Genomic DNA, 15,594 nt, shown 5'->3' on the forward strand with positions numbered 1-15,594 from the left:
GTCCTCGTCCCATTGGTTGTTGTGGATAGGGGGGTATGGGGCCGTTGGACCAGGGCCAGGATACGGTGGAGGGTTCTCTTGGTTCATCAGGGAACTGCCAAGTGCCCCTCTCCTCTCCCCGAACCGGCTGGGTAGCGGTGGGGTCGGGAACTGAGGAGACCGCACTGCACACCGCCCTAGACTCGCCGCGCCTGCTTCGGAGCGGCGTGAGGAGCCACCGCGCGCCTAACGTCACGGCCGCCCCGAGCCGGGTAACTGATTTCTTACAAAGGTGCAAGGGCAATTCAGTGGATAAACGATAGTGCTAGAGCAATTGGATATTCGTATGCAAAAAAATTGAACTTGGATCCATACCTTGCACCATCTATAAATATTAGCTCAAAATGTATTATAAACCTAAAATTTTAAACCTAAAACTATAAAATTTTTAGAAGAGAATGAAGTAGCACAGGGAACTCTGCCCCAAAACGTGGCTCCCTGGTATACTTGTAATTAGCTCTGTGAACAAATTTCAATGACCCCTATGCATTTTTTATAATCTTTTCCCTCTCATGTTTTAGATTCTCAGGGTAGTAAGTCTTGATGACTAAAGCCTGTAACTTGTAACTAACAACTTGCCCTGAGTTGTTTCCCAGAAATGGTGAATTTCTGCAAGACAAAGGAGCTGAGATTCCGAAGGCTGCTGGGCAGCCTTCCTGACACCAGGAGTCACCATCACTCACTGATCTGCCCCAACACACAGAGCCCCTTGTTAATTTCAACACAACCTGCCCCAATGTAGTAGCGCCTCCTTAAAAAGCCTGTACTCTCCATTAGTCGGGGAGATGGATTTGAAGCTGATTCCCCTGTTCTCCTGACAGACGTCTTTCACACTAAAAAATTCCTTTCTTCCTTGGAAATCCTTTTGTCTCAATAATCGGCTCTTCATGCATGAAGCAACGGGACCTAGGCTGAAACTCCCTTGTGGTTTCTATAACACAGTAAGGTTTTTGAATTAGAAGCCCTTAGAGATCCACAGATGCCGGAAGAGAATTTTCCCTTCATCTGCATAAGGACCAGATGGGCCCACCAAGGAGAACAATTGTTTTTCCTTCCTTTCCCTGTTATCTCATTATCTATTGCAAAAAAGAAGGCCAAGAATGTAACCACACCTGAACAGACCCATTCACAAGATAATCTGTGTCTCTCAAGCTCAATTTCCAAAGAGAAACATTTACAAATTAATCTTTGTTCCTGATTCATTCCTTCTCTGTAGTAATCATTTATTGCCCCTCAACAGAGTTACTTATATTCCCATATTCCCACTGTCCTCGGAAGTAAGATTATATAAATATTTGGGCCCCACTAAGATATCGGGCAATCCCTCTGATTCTCCACTGTGTGCATGTTAATAAATTTGTACGCTTTTTTCCCAATTAGTCTGACTTTAGTCAGTTGATTTTTTAGTGAACTTTCAGAGGGTGAAGGGGAAGATTTTCCTTGGCTCCTACAAAAACGTAAGAGAACATTTTGTCACCTTGGGCTAGGCAAAGTTGTTTTTTTTTTTTTTTACATCTGATAACAAAACACAATCCATAAAAGAAAAGATTGATAAATTGGACTTCGTCAAGATTAAGAACCTCAGCTCTTCAAAACATACTGTTAAGGGAATAAAAAGACAAGCTACGGTCTGGGAGAAAATATTTACAAACTATACATTTGATAAGAGACTTGTATGAAGAATATATAAAGAACTTTCAAAATTCAGTAAGAAAACAACCACTTTAAAATGGGCAGAAGATTTGAATGGACACTTCACTGAGAAAGATACATGGCTGGCAGACAAGCACATGAAAACAGGCTCAACATCGTCATCATTATGGAAAATAGAAATTAAAAATCACAATGAGAAACCACTATATACTGTTAAAAGAAAAACTTAAGACAAATTAAATCTAACAGAGTTTAACTGAGATGATTCACTAATTGGGCAGCCCTTAGAATCCGCACAGGCTCAGAGCCACTCCAGCATAGCTGCTGCGTGGTTGGACAGGATTTATGGACAGAAAAAGGAGAGTGTTGTACAGAAAATGGAGGTGAGGTACTGAAACAGCTAGATTGGTTACAGCTTGGTGTTTGCCTTATTTGAACACAATTTGAACAGTTGGCTGCCTTTGATTGGCCAAAACTTGGTGCTTGGTACAGGAGTAGGGTTATAGTCTGTTTACACATCCAGTTAGGATACGGTTTACTGTGCATGGAGAAACCTTTAGGCCGAACATAAAATAAGTAAGCAGGCAGCTTTAGGCTACACTCAATTTAACAACACCTATTAGAACGGCTAAAATTAAAATGACTAATCATACTAGGTATTGGTGAGGATATAGATCAACTGGAGCTCCCATACACTGCTAATGGGAACATGAAATGGTACAATGGCTTTGGAAAAGTTTGGCAATTTCTGAAAATGTTAACCATGTACCCACCATAGGACCAGCTATTCCACTGCCAGTTATTTTCCCAAAAGAAATGAAAGCATATTTCCATATAAAAACTTGTTTACAAAAGTTCATAGCAGCTTTATCTGAAATAACCCCAAACTGGAAACAGTCCAAATTTCTCAACTGCTAAATAGATAAACAGATTGTGCTATATCTGGATGATAGAATGCTACTTAGCAAGAAAAAGGGATTAATTGGGTTGATAAGTTGCAACAATATATATCAATATATAACAATATATGCTTGGAGAAAGAACAACAAAAAAGAATACATATACTATGACTTCATTTATATGAGATCCTAGAAAATATAAACTAGTCCGTAAGTGACAAAAAGCAGACCAGTGGCTGCCTGAGTATTGTCAGGGGGAAAGGGTGGAGGGAGAGATTAGAAAATGGCATGGGGGAAATTTTGGGGCAATGGATATTGCAGGGGCCAAGAGAAAAAGTTCCCCTTCGTCCTCTGAAGTCTCACTGAAAAATCAAACTCACAAAAGGCAGAGTGATAAGAGAAAAGGCATACAAATTTATTAACATGCACAGAGGGAAAATCACAGAGTGATTACCCCAAACCCCCAATGGGGTCCAGAAGCTTATGTACTATCTTGAAGTTGCAGAAAGAATGGAGGCTTGGAGCATGGCCCCAAACAGGTTTTAGTGGTAAATCCAGTGATGGTGGCAAGACAGGTTATGGGAGGAAGAGAAGAGGAGCCCTGGCTAGCAAGGTGGGCTCTATGTTTGCAAATCTCCCCTCCACAAGACAACTTTGCAGTTATTATTGTATTTCTAGCCCTTCTGAATAGCCATCTTGAAATACATCAAAGAAGTATATTCTGGGGTGAAATATTGTGATATGCTTATTATTCTGTTGGTGATGGTAGTCCTGTAGGTATAGACATGTCAGAACTTAAAAAATTGCATGTTTTCAATGTATGAGGCTTAATGTCTGTTAATTACACCTTGATAATGCTGTTTTCTAATAAAGGAAAATCTTGTTAGGATTCTTCATTTCCTGTGACTCTCGCATGGCAGCTGGGAGAATGGGCCAAGAGCAAAATCTGGTGATAAAGCAGCCTTTGCTTTCTTGTTTGGCCACATACACCACTGAGAGCACCTCTCCCAGGAATCCAATCACCTCCAGCGCCTGCCGAGGCAAGAAAACGCTCCAAAGGATGGCTCTAGCTGTGTCTGGATCATAATTAAAGCTGCAAACAACCCAAAATGAATTAAGTCTCCCTAGCTAATGTGCCACTTCTAATTTAATCTAATTGGCCTCTGAATGAAAGTCCCGGCCTGCCTCAGAGGCAAAATCTTCCAAATGAAGTGAATTTAAACTGCTAACTAATTACAAACTGGGGGGTTTTGTCACAAGAACAATTGTTACTGTTGTTTGATTGTTTGCTCAACTGGATTATTTCCTCGTTACCTTTAAAACTATTGGGATTTTGACATGGTGCCCCTTCCACCACATAAATAAGGCATTTTACAAGACAGACTGGATTGGAAGTTCCACCAAACCAGCTTGGCCTGGGAGAACCATGGATTATCTTGGCTTTCTGAGTGTTTGGAGACTCTTAAAGCAATTCTCATAAGCAAGTGAATAGGTTGTACTGCTCATTCAAATAGCCTGCAGTTAACTACCCGTCTGTTTGGAGACATAAACTTTTATTTAGCTTCAGGATCTAGGTTATGAGTTTTGAGGTCATCCTATTGAACTGATCTCTTTATTGCTCAACCATTTTGACCTTGAGATGCAGCCCATTGTACCTGGGTAGAGCTCTGGAGTGGAAGTGAGGGGGAAAAAAAAACCTTGTATTTGAGCCTGTTTTTCATCAGCTGTGTGATTTGGACGTGCTGTTGGACCTCTCTGAGCCACAGGCAGAGATTTGGTGGAAAAGAATGGTCTGCGGGAGAACAATTTATCTACTGCTATGTGCTTTGGGCTTCAGTTCCCTCCTCTTGGGCATGTTAACTAAGTTTAGCCTAAAGCTAAACTATGTAAGGTTTTCTGTACATAGTGAACTGTAACCTAACTGGATGCGTAAACAGACTGTAACCTGCTCTTGTAACAAGTAGCTGAGTCTCAGCCAATCACAGCAGCCATACAGGTGACCAGCTGTTCAAAATGTGCTCAAATAAGGCAAACACCAAGCTGTAAGCCATCTGGCTGTTTCTGCACCTCACTCCTGTTGTTTGTGAGGCACTTTCCTTTTATGTCCGTGAATTCTCTCTACCCATGTGGCAGCATCGGAGTTGCTCTGAACCTATTCTGGTTGGGTGGGGAGGCCTGCCCGATTCATGAAATATTCTCAGTTAAACTCTGTTAAATTTAATTTGTCTAAAGTTTTCCATTTAATAAGCAGTAACTGCTACCTCACAAAATTGCTATGAAGATTGAATATGAACACCTATGTGAAAACACTTCATAAACTATGTGTCACTTGTTAATGCTATTATTTTTCTCATCTGTAAAATGAAGGAATTCAATCAGGGCATTTGAATAGTCCCTGTGCTAGTTTTGAGAAATGCATTTTCTCACAGCACCGGAGGCCAAGTCTGAAATGAAGGTGTCAGCAGGGCTGTTCTTCCTCTGAAGGCTCTAGGTGAAAGTCCATTCCTTGCCTCTTCCAGCTTCTGATGGCTCCGGGCGTTCCCGGGCTTGTGGCTGCATTACTCCAGTCTCTGCCTCTGTGTGTCTCAAATCTCTCTGCCTTTCTCTTACAACGACACTTGTCACTGGATTTAGGGCTTGCCCAAGTAATCTAGGAAGATCTCATCTCAACACCCTTAACTTGATTACACCTGCAAAGATCCTTTCTCCAAATAAGGCCACATTCATAGGTTCTGGGTGAACACATCACTGGGGAGAGGGCACCAATCAGTCCCCTACAGTCCTCTTTAGCTCTGTTGTCATAATGTTTTGTTCTGGATGTTACTATTTGGTCTAAACTCTAACCAGTTTGAGTTGTATAAAAGCAATGACCAAATTTGACATTCTTATATTGTCTGAAAATGTATGTTTCTTCAATAATTGCATCAAAAATATGCATCAAATATTTTACTATGGTGAGAGTAGGAGCCATGTATTAGACAAAAACTTATTGGTGAAAACTTTATGCAAACTAGACAACAAAATAAAAATTTCAAGCAGCCTTTGGGACTATATAAAAAGACGGTCTGGCCAGCAAGGAGTTGGATTTAATTATTAAGAATGTTGGGGAAGCAACTGTCACTACTGAGCTGTTCGCTAGAATCAGCGTCCCTGGGTTAGTGACTTTTGGATTTCTCCTTCAGCTGGCAGATGTCTGCTAGTCTAAAAAGCTGTAGTTGAGGGTAGAAAAAGGAAGATGCTAGAAAGAATGTTCATAATAGACAATAATAGCTCATTATACTTCCAGGGAAAGGAAATGGAAACTTTCCATTTGAGAACATCGAAGTGCTTTGCAGACAGTCATCAAAATTATGCAAGTGTTGGGATGTCCCCATGTTCTTTCATCCTCATTTCAGAACCACTGAGGAAGTCTAAGTACGTGGGTTGTGTCATTGGAGAAGTGCCACTAGCTGAGTGATTTAAGGTCATCAGAGCCACAGCCACGGATTCCATTCGGGGTGAAATGGACATTCTGTGAGCTGGCCTGTTCTAAGATGATCTGTTTCAACTATAGGATGAGGGCCATAGCAGGAGTCACTGAAGCTGCTGGATTTCATGTCACTTCCAGCCTGGGGCCCAGTAAGATCAAAGCAGACTCTCCTTTGCTCCCTTATGCTGGATCCTCCAAGGCATACGTGATTGGGGACTTGCTGGGTTGGTGACCACCCTGATATGTCCTCTCTGTACTTCCTATATCCCCTGGACCACTGCCTGTCCATTCCTGCCCCAGCCAATGATTCAATCTCAGAATATCAAAATTGTCAGTTCTTGGATGGGAGAAAAACCCCAACTTCTTTTATTTCTGTTCCAAGAAGGTGGTACATGGACAACAGCCCGTTCTCTTGGAGAACAATGGAGTTGGCTCTTGGTAGACTTTGGAGAGAACCACTCTGGCTCCGAGTGCTGTGCTTCTGGGACTCATGCTGGCTGTCTTTGGTCTGTACCTCCAGCTCCATTCCCCTTCCTTCTCCACCTGCTCTGGGCCCTGGGAGGCTGAGTCGCGGGATGGCATCAAGGGTTCCCTTGCTCCTGGGCTGCCAGTTGGGTTCGGCCAATGCAGAGGCTCAGAGAGACGGAGGAAAGTGAGTCCAGGCACTTTATTCTGGTTCCCTCGGGGTTACCCTGGGCTGGCCACAGCCCTTGACCCACCATTTCAGCTCCTGACTGGCAGCCCCCTCCACCCTGCCCCTTTGTGTGTGGGTCCTGGAAAACTTCAGGCCTAGGGTAGCAATAGCAATGAAGCCCTCACCAGCCCCTGCTGGCCCTGGGGTATTGCAGTTTCCCTGGTGCCCTACTTCTCCCCTGCCCACGGCTTTGTCAAAGATTCCTTTGTGCAATACTTCTGAGATCGTCCTAAGTTGAATGTGCCATTATGTGCTTAATAAGTGATAGCTAAGACATATTTCAAGGTGGAGCTGGTTGGTATAGCAATTTAATCCAATCCTACGACTAGGTGCAAGTCACAGGGCCAGCCATTTCCCAGGTGACAAAGGTGCATTAGGGAATTCAGCAAACTCCACTCCTTTGGAGAACTTACAACCAGCAGCTTTCCTCTCTCTTTTTCCCCTCATTCAAGTGCGATTTCACAAATATTTATTGAGGGCATACACTGTTCTGAGTGCCAGGCTAATAATACCTGGGATAAAATAGTGAGCAAAATAGAAATACTCTGTCTCTCATAGGGCGAACGGTCTCCTGGGAGGAGGGAGGCATCAGTCATATAGTTACAGCAGAGGATATGTTTCATGAACTGATATAAGGCCCTGAAGGAAGACAACTTATTTCTATGACATATAAAATCTGGCTGGGTGAGGGTCAGGGAACGCTCTGCTGAGAACATGCAGATGAAATGAAAGGATGAGTAGTGTTAGAGCCGGTTCCCCTCGGCCCCAGGAACAGAGAGGCAGAGTCACCGAGGCTGCAAATGGCAAAGGAGTTAATTGGCTAGCTCGAGCTAGGGTCCAAGTCCCAGAGCACCAACGCAGTGGCCTCTTCTAAGGGCTAGGACCCCACCTTGGGGTAGAGGTTAAGCTTTTATACCTTTTTCTGTTTTACACACGAAACACAGATTTCACACGACACGCTGGGCATACCTTCCCCACTCCCCTCCTTAGTTCATTGGTTCCTTTAAAAGTGGCTGATTGTGTTGGCTCCTGATTGGTTCCTTTAAAAGTGGCTCCAAGCCTTGCGATTTTCGCGCCGGCGCCAATTGTGGTCAGCGTCATTTCGAGGAAAGGGCAGCGTCGTTTCGAGAAAACCGAAACTTAGGCCTACTCCAGGAAGTTCAGCCTGTCATGGAGTCCCTCCTGTTTTTATTCCTGTTTCTGATTAACTACATTTAACAAACAACTAAAAGCAAGCACGGTCACAGAAGCAAATAGCATCAGTTAGAATCAGAGAGAGCACATTTATCTCTAATCTCTAATCTCTAATCTTAAACAATTCGTCTCACACAAAGCAAAGTATACTCTCCTACTATCAATTCCTGTTTTTCAGTAGGACCGAACTGAGAAGGGAGCAGTGGAGAAGGGTGTTGCTCACAGAACTCCATGCACAAAGGCCACATGGAGGGAGGGGCAGTGGTTGGCTGGAGTAGAAAGAGGGAAGGAGGGGCTGGTGGTGGAAATACAGAAATAGCACTGGAGAGGTGGGTGGGGACCAGGTGGTACAGACTTTGTAGGTCAGGACTAATATTTTTGTCTTGATTTAAAACATATGAACAAAGCCATTGAACGTTTTAAACATGGTGGTCAGTATTCAGGATGATTTCAAAACATCGCTCTGGCTGCAACAGAGAATGGGCTGAAGAGTCTAGGGTAGATATGAGAAGACCAGTGAGGAGGCCTTTGCCGTAGTCTGGGTGGAAGATGATGTCTGGGACTGGAATGGTGCTAGAGGAGAGGGGGAGAACTGGACTTGTCTAAAAGACATTAAGAAAACAAAATGAACAATGAAGTTGGGGATGGGTTGCATGGAGGATGAGAGAGGGGGTATCAAAGAAGAATCCTAGGTTTCTGGCTGTTGGTAACATCATCACCCAAGAAAAGAAATACTGACGGAAGATTTGGTTTGGTGTCAATGGGATGAGGAAGACCACAAATTCAGTCTTGTGTTTGAGGTGCCCTTCGAGACTCCTGAATAGAGAAATCGAGAAGCAATTGGATCCAGGGGTCTGGAGTTCCAAGGGGAGAGCTGAGCTGGAGATTGGCGTTTTGCATCCACTAGAAAACAGAGGGTGATTAAAGTCATGGGCTGACCTGGGAGACTGCCCAGTGACAGAGTTCACGAAGGACTCAAGAGAGGTGAAAGCAAAGCAGGAAGGCGTAGGAGTGTTACAAGAAAAGTGAGCAGTCGACAAAGTCTAATGTTCCTGAGAAGTGAGAGGAGAACTGAAACGTGTCTGTTGGATTTAGCAACACAGAAGGCAATGGTGACCCTGGCAAGAGGGCACATGGGGGCAACATGGGGGACAAAGCTGACTTGGAGTGGAGGGAGGAAATGGAGGTAGTTTTTGTACTCATTGACCTTTTTCTTTTCTTTCCATTTTCTCAAGAGATTTGGCTGTGAAATGGTAGCTGGAGAAGAGTAAGAGGGTTTTTCTTTTAAGTTGTGGGGGATTTAAACATAGTGAACCGTCTATGGGACAGATCCAGTTGAGAGGACACAGATGAATATTCAAGAAGGAGCCAGGTGAACACGGGCAGGGTTTGCTGAGAAGGCAGGTGGACGGCCCCCAAAGCCCAGAGGCAGGGACTGGCTTAGGAGGAGGAAGGAGACTGGATGGGGGCAGATGCAGTTAGATTTCTAGCCAGGTAGGAACAATTGAAGAGATCCTACCTGAGGCTTTTATTTCATCAGGGAAGCAGTGGTGGGGGCTGGTGGTTTGAGAAGAGTGGTGAATGAGTTGACTGCAGAGATGTCCATCAGTGTTGAGGGCAGAGTGTGGCTTCATAATTTATGGTGTGTGTCTCCATGTGTCCAGTGGTGGGATGTCCTCCACAGTGCCCCATGGCTTCTGTGCTGGCAAAGAGACAGCAGATGGTTGGGGTGATGAAAAAACGAGAACACCATCGAAATGATGCCACATGGAGTCTATGCTGGGAAGGGAAGGCAGGGACAGAGAGGGCTGGTAGATTAGGAAAAGGTGAAGGATGGCCACCAAACCTGAGTGTACCCTCTCGCTTCCTCTGTGAGCTCCTCCCAGCTACCTTGGGGAGCAGTCACTATGCCTTCCTCCTGGTTCCTGGGGCATCTGTGGCCGTACCATCCCTTGCCTTCTAGAACAGTTATTTGTATTTGTGACACTCCACAATTATGAATATTTATTGAAATTAGTATGCGTTGCCAAGGAAACACTAGATACCATCAGAGCCATATGTAAATAAATATAACAATAATAATAATGCTGAGTTTATTTTCTTGCAAGGCATGGGAATATACCAATGCAGAAATTCACTGACATGTTTTCTGGGAGGAGAAAGCTCAGGGATTTTTTTGGTTGCTGTTTGTTTTTCTTGAAGAGTTAGGAAAAAAAATGGTTTCATGATCACGTTGATTAAGAATTGACAACATGCAATCTGGATAGGATGGAATAAGGCCTTAAATATCTATAAGGCTGGTTTAAAAAAGCCCCGTTGTTCACTGGTCACAAAAGTCTGCAGTGAGATCCAGTATGAGTCCAGCATCCTGTTTCACTGCAGCTGGTTGGAGCCAGTTGAGGGGCAATGCAGCAGCATTCAGTTCTGATATTTCCTCAGCAAGTGCTGCTGTAAGGGAAACATTTTCTTTTTGCAATGCAAGGTGTTGTTCTATGCCCTGGAGGTACAAGGGTAATTCCTGCTCTAAGAGTCTGTGCTTGGTGAGGGCCATGAGAGCCCACAGGAGGGCAGCCAACCCAGCGCTGGGGAGCAGGGTCTCCAGAGCCCTGCCTGGTGGCCAGGAATTACCCAGGACAAGTGAGTGTAACGGAGTAGTCACCCCTCCTCCCAAGATATGGAAGGGAAATATTGAGAGTGGGGAATATGTAAAGAGGGAATGGCCTGGAAAAAAACAGCAAAAATATTTTCTGTTTCTTTAAAATATCCTCCACTCCTTTTTGAGAACTAGAGCCTGCATCCCCGCCTCAGGCCAATGGCTGGGAGAGACAGGGTAAGTCTTTTGTTATTTAGGCAAGAGGAGATGGCTCAGCCCAACCTGGTAAAGGGAGGTCTTGGGTGGAGGTCCTGAGATTGTCTTCTGGAGAGATGGAATGATCAGAATCATCAACTGTAGTTGAACAGTAATTGCCTGAGGCTGAGAACTCATCCTTTAAAAGCTTTGTATTTCTGTGAATGTTCAGGAAAATTTGGATTTTGAGACGAGAAGGTCTACCATTTGTCCTCCTTTGCTGGCAAAGTAAATCTCTTTTCTCCTCCCCAAAACACTTGTCTTCATTATTCTGATTTGGCCTTGGGGACAAGTGCCAAGTTTTTGGTAACATGAGCACAGGAGAGGGTGGACTGTTTTCAGGTGGAAGAAACAGCCAGGCCTGGCCTCTGAGACCTGGAAGCCAGGCAGGCCAAGAGTGTAGACTCTAGAGTTAGCTTGTCTGAATTACAATGTCTTTCTCCTGCTTTTTAGCTGTGTGACCTGGGAAGAGCTACTGAAGGTCTCCAAACCACAGGTTCCTCATTTGTCAAGGGGGAGTGCTAACTGCACTTAATCATAAGGGTGTGGTGTGACCAAATGAGAGAATTCATTTAAAAGCGCATTTAACATGATGCTAGGCATGTAATAAGCACTTAACAAATATGAGCTATTTGTCTAGGGCCATACTACCCTGAATGCACCTGATCTTGTCTGATCTTGGAAGCCAAGCGAGGTCAAGCCTGGTCAGTCTTTGGATGGAAAACAAATATGAGCTATTATTGTTATTCAGAGCCAAAGAATGTAAAAGACAGAACAAATTTTACAAAAACTTTTACCTCCTTATTTTACAGATGAGGAAGCTCGGCCCAAAGAGGAGAGTCTTAGGTTCAAATCCTGGCCCTGCCACTTACTACTGTGTGACCCTAGGCACAAGAGTAAACCTGTTTAAGCCTTTGTTTCTTCCACTGTGAATAGGGACTAAAACCTTCCTCTGTAGGTTGTCATAGGGATTAAATCAGATGAAAGGCAACGAGGTCATATGCAGGAAACCCAGCACGTGGAAGCTTCATGGTGCCCTTTTTCTAACCTTTCCTGTTGTTTGCTAAGACTGAACCTAAGAATGAAGAGAGCAAACTGAACCACAAGCCACACCCAGCCCTATAATGAAATGATCAAGATGTCCGTGCACTTTGGTTCAGGGCAGTGGCCTTGGAGAATTTGCCCAGCTCAGTAGGTACAAATCCATAGTCTCAGAGTGAGCTGCGGAGGAAAGGCAAACAAAAGTGCAGGGGAGGTAATTCTGTAACCTTGAGCAGGACAGCTGGAGCAGGGGGTGTTACTGAAAACTTGGCACTTGTCCACGAGGCCAAATCAGAACGAGGACAAGTGGTTTGAGGAGGAAGAAAAGAGACATTTTATTACTTTGCCAGCAAAAGAGGAAAAATGGTAGACCTTGTCATCTCAAAATCCAAATTTTCCTGAACATTCACAGAAATACAAAGCTTTTAAAGGATGGGTTCTCAGCCTCAGGTAATTACTGTTCAAGTTAATGTGCAGTTGATGATTCTGATCATCCCATCTCTCCAGAAGACAATCTCATGACCTCCACCCAGGACCTCCCTTTACCAGGTTGGGCTGGGCCATCTCCTCTTGCCCAAATAACAAAGACTTACCCTGCTTCTCCCAGCCACTGGCCTGAGCCAGCCACTAGGATGCAGGCTCTAGTTCTCAAAAAGGAATGGAGGATGTTTTAAAGAGACAGAAAATAGTGTTTGTTTTGTTTTGTTTTTTTTTTAGACAGAGTCTCACTCTGTTGTCCAGACTAGAGCCGTGGCGTCAGCCTAGCTCACAGCAACCTCAAACTCCCGGGCTCAAGTGATCCTTCTACCTCAGCCTCCCGAATAGCTGGGACTACAGGCATGCGCCACCATGCCCAGCTAATTTTTTCTATTTTTAGTTGTTTGGCTAATTTCTTTCTATTTATAGTAGAGACGGGGTCTCGCTCTTGCTCAGGCTGGTCTCGAACTCCTGAGCTCAAGCAATGCTCCCGCCTCGGCCTCCCAGAGAGCTAGGATTACAGGCGTGAGCCACCGCGCCCAGCCAAGTGGAAAATAGTTTTGCTGTTTTTTTCCAGGCCATTCTCTGTGTTACAGGGGGAGGTCAGAGAAGTGGGAGTTTGGGCCGTAATGTGAGGTTGGGTGATGTGCACTCGTGTTCTTAAATGCTCTGCTCAAGAGGTTTTTTTCCCCCCACACAATGGAGAGCCATGAGTGGTTTTGGAGTGAAGGAATGACAAGATCTGAGTTACTTTGGAATGAGCCCTCTGGGCTTCAGGAGAAATAAAGCATTAGGGCAGAGAGGGAGGGGAGGCGAGGGGAGAAAGGGACAGGAGAGCTGTTTCCGGAGAAGGAGGAAAGTGGCCTGATTGGACGTGGGGGCCCAGGAAGGCAGCAGGGCCCAGTTTGCTCTGAGATTATGTGTCTGTGTGATCAGAAGGGTGGCCGTGGTGTCTTGCCCAGATACCGTCCTCAGAGTCCAAGACTTAGTCCACACATGTGTCTGAGGTATCTCCACTCCCAGTTTGCTCTAATTCCCCTTTCACATGGAAACCCTTATGCAGTCAAGACCCTGGTGGAAAAAGGAACCCTGACCCTGACTCCTCCCTCCCAAGGCTCCCGCCAGGCACAGTGCAGGCCAGGCCTGGATCGGCTCCCACCTGGACGGTCTCCCATGTCCATCCACTGCAGGGTTTGTTCCCTGTGTGTTCCCTGCAGGACAAGCAGGCTCCTGAAACATGACATTTGTTGTAAAACTTCGATGGCCCTAGGCCGTCCTCAGTGGTGCTTCTTAAGCTATCTGTGGTGAAGGACGAGTTTTTAAAAAACATTCCCAATTCATCACAGGTGATGAAATTGCTTTTGTAAAGTACAATAAAAAATTAATTTCTAGAAAAATGAAATAAAAAAGACATAGGATAGACCTCCCATTTTTTTATTGTGAGATTCAATGGACATATGTTTATTATGTCAAATTCCTGTAAATTCTTACCCTCACATTCCATATTTATTGCGGAAAGGTAACGAACAGTTTGCAGTCCAGAGTTCCCTGGAGTAGCAGTGGCCCGGAGGACAGCATTCCAACTCCTCACTCTCACATTCCAGCCTCCCTTAGTCTGAGCCGGTCTACTCTGGGCTTGCCAACCTGGTTTACTCACTGTCCCTCAAACCCACTTCGGCTTTCTCATGCCATTTTGTGCTCCTGCAGCTCCAGAACGTTCCACCCTGGCTACCAACCCTCAATCCCTATCTAAATCCTAATAGCAGCAGCCGTGTATTGAACATAGACCAATTTCCATGATTTCATTGCATCTGTGTAATAACTGAAATACTAACATTTGTAATTATTTACATCTTTTATAAATTAGAGGAGATTTGTGTTATCCCCATAACAATTGTTGGCCAGGAAATGGTCACCTATCTGGACCAGCAAGAGTTCAACACTGGATTTTTATTGGAACCAGGCAGCTGGGCTAGTAGAGTTCTAGAAATGTCTGTGGCCATACGTGGTACTTCAGGGGGAGAGAGCATCTGAGAGTTATGACACATAGAAGGAAGGAAAGCCAAGAGGTGCAGAGACAGACCTGCCTCTCTCCCCAGTTCCTAGTCGTCCTTGATGATGATAGAAGATACTGTAGGCCAGGCGTGGTGGCTCACGCCTGTAATCCTAGCTCTCTGGGAGGCCGAGGCGGGCAGATTGCTTGAGCTCAGGAGTTCGAAACTAGCCTGAGCAAGAGCAAGACCCCGTCTCTACTAAAATTAGAAAGAAATTAATTGGACAACTAAAAATATATAGAAAAAAAAAATTAGCCGGGCATGGTGGTGCATGCCTGTAGTCCCAGCTACTCGGGAGGCTGAGGCAGGAGGATCGCTTGAGCCCAGGAGTTTGAGGTTGCTGTGAGCTAGGATGACGCTACGGCACTCACTCTAGCCAGGGCAACAAAGTGAGACTCTGTCTCAAAAAAAAAAAAAAAAAAAAAAGAAGATACTGTAACACACCAAGCAATTCCTCATTGATGACACAGAACTTGTTCCCCAGCTCCTGGGACTGCCGCCAGCCAGCCGTGCTTAGCTGTCAGCTTCTCTGGATTTGCCTTTGCTGGAGAGAGCCACCACTCCATGCCATGCCCCTTCCCAGGGCAGCCCAGAGCTAACAAGGTCTCGGCCACTGTGTCCCCACTCAGGACAACTTTGACGGGTCATCATAGCTTCAGAGCTCCCCGTGGGGCTGGCCAAGCTGTTTATTACAACCATATCATGGCTCAGCGTTCCCCCTTGCCCCATCCTGTTGCGGCAGTGATCAGCCCATTTCTAATATTATCAGCAGGGGTGAGAAAATAAAGCTCATTTCTTAGAAGAATGGACCAAGGGGCTTGGGGTGGAGCAGGTGGGTGAATTCCTCAGGAGGAGGAATTGTAGAAATAGAGCACAGTGTTGCAAGGAGCTTCAAGAAGCCAGTGGGTCCAGAGCAGGAGGGGCAGACCCTCAAAACCTCGCCATACAAGGAAGAGCTGGAGGGATTGAGAAGATTTAACTGGGGAAGTAAAGATTTATGGGGACTACGACAGCAGTCTTCACATATTTGACAGGCGACCAAGTAGAGGTTGGATCCAGTGCCTTCTGCTGGGCCTCCTGGCCTCTGCTCTCGATCCCTTGCAGTCTGTCCTCACATCATTGAGATAAGTCCTGTCACCCCCGGCTGAATACCCTCCACTCCCCCTCTCTGCACTGTGAACAGAGCCCAAGTGTCTTGCTGCGACCTGCGAGGTCTTTCATCATCT

This window comes from Propithecus coquereli, unplaced genomic scaffold, assembly GCF_000956105.1.
Source record: "Propithecus coquereli isolate 6110/MARCELLA unplaced genomic scaffold, Pcoq_1.0 Scaffold147, whole genome shotgun sequence".
Taxonomy (NCBI): domain Eukaryota; kingdom Metazoa; phylum Chordata; class Mammalia; order Primates; family Indriidae; genus Propithecus; species Propithecus coquereli.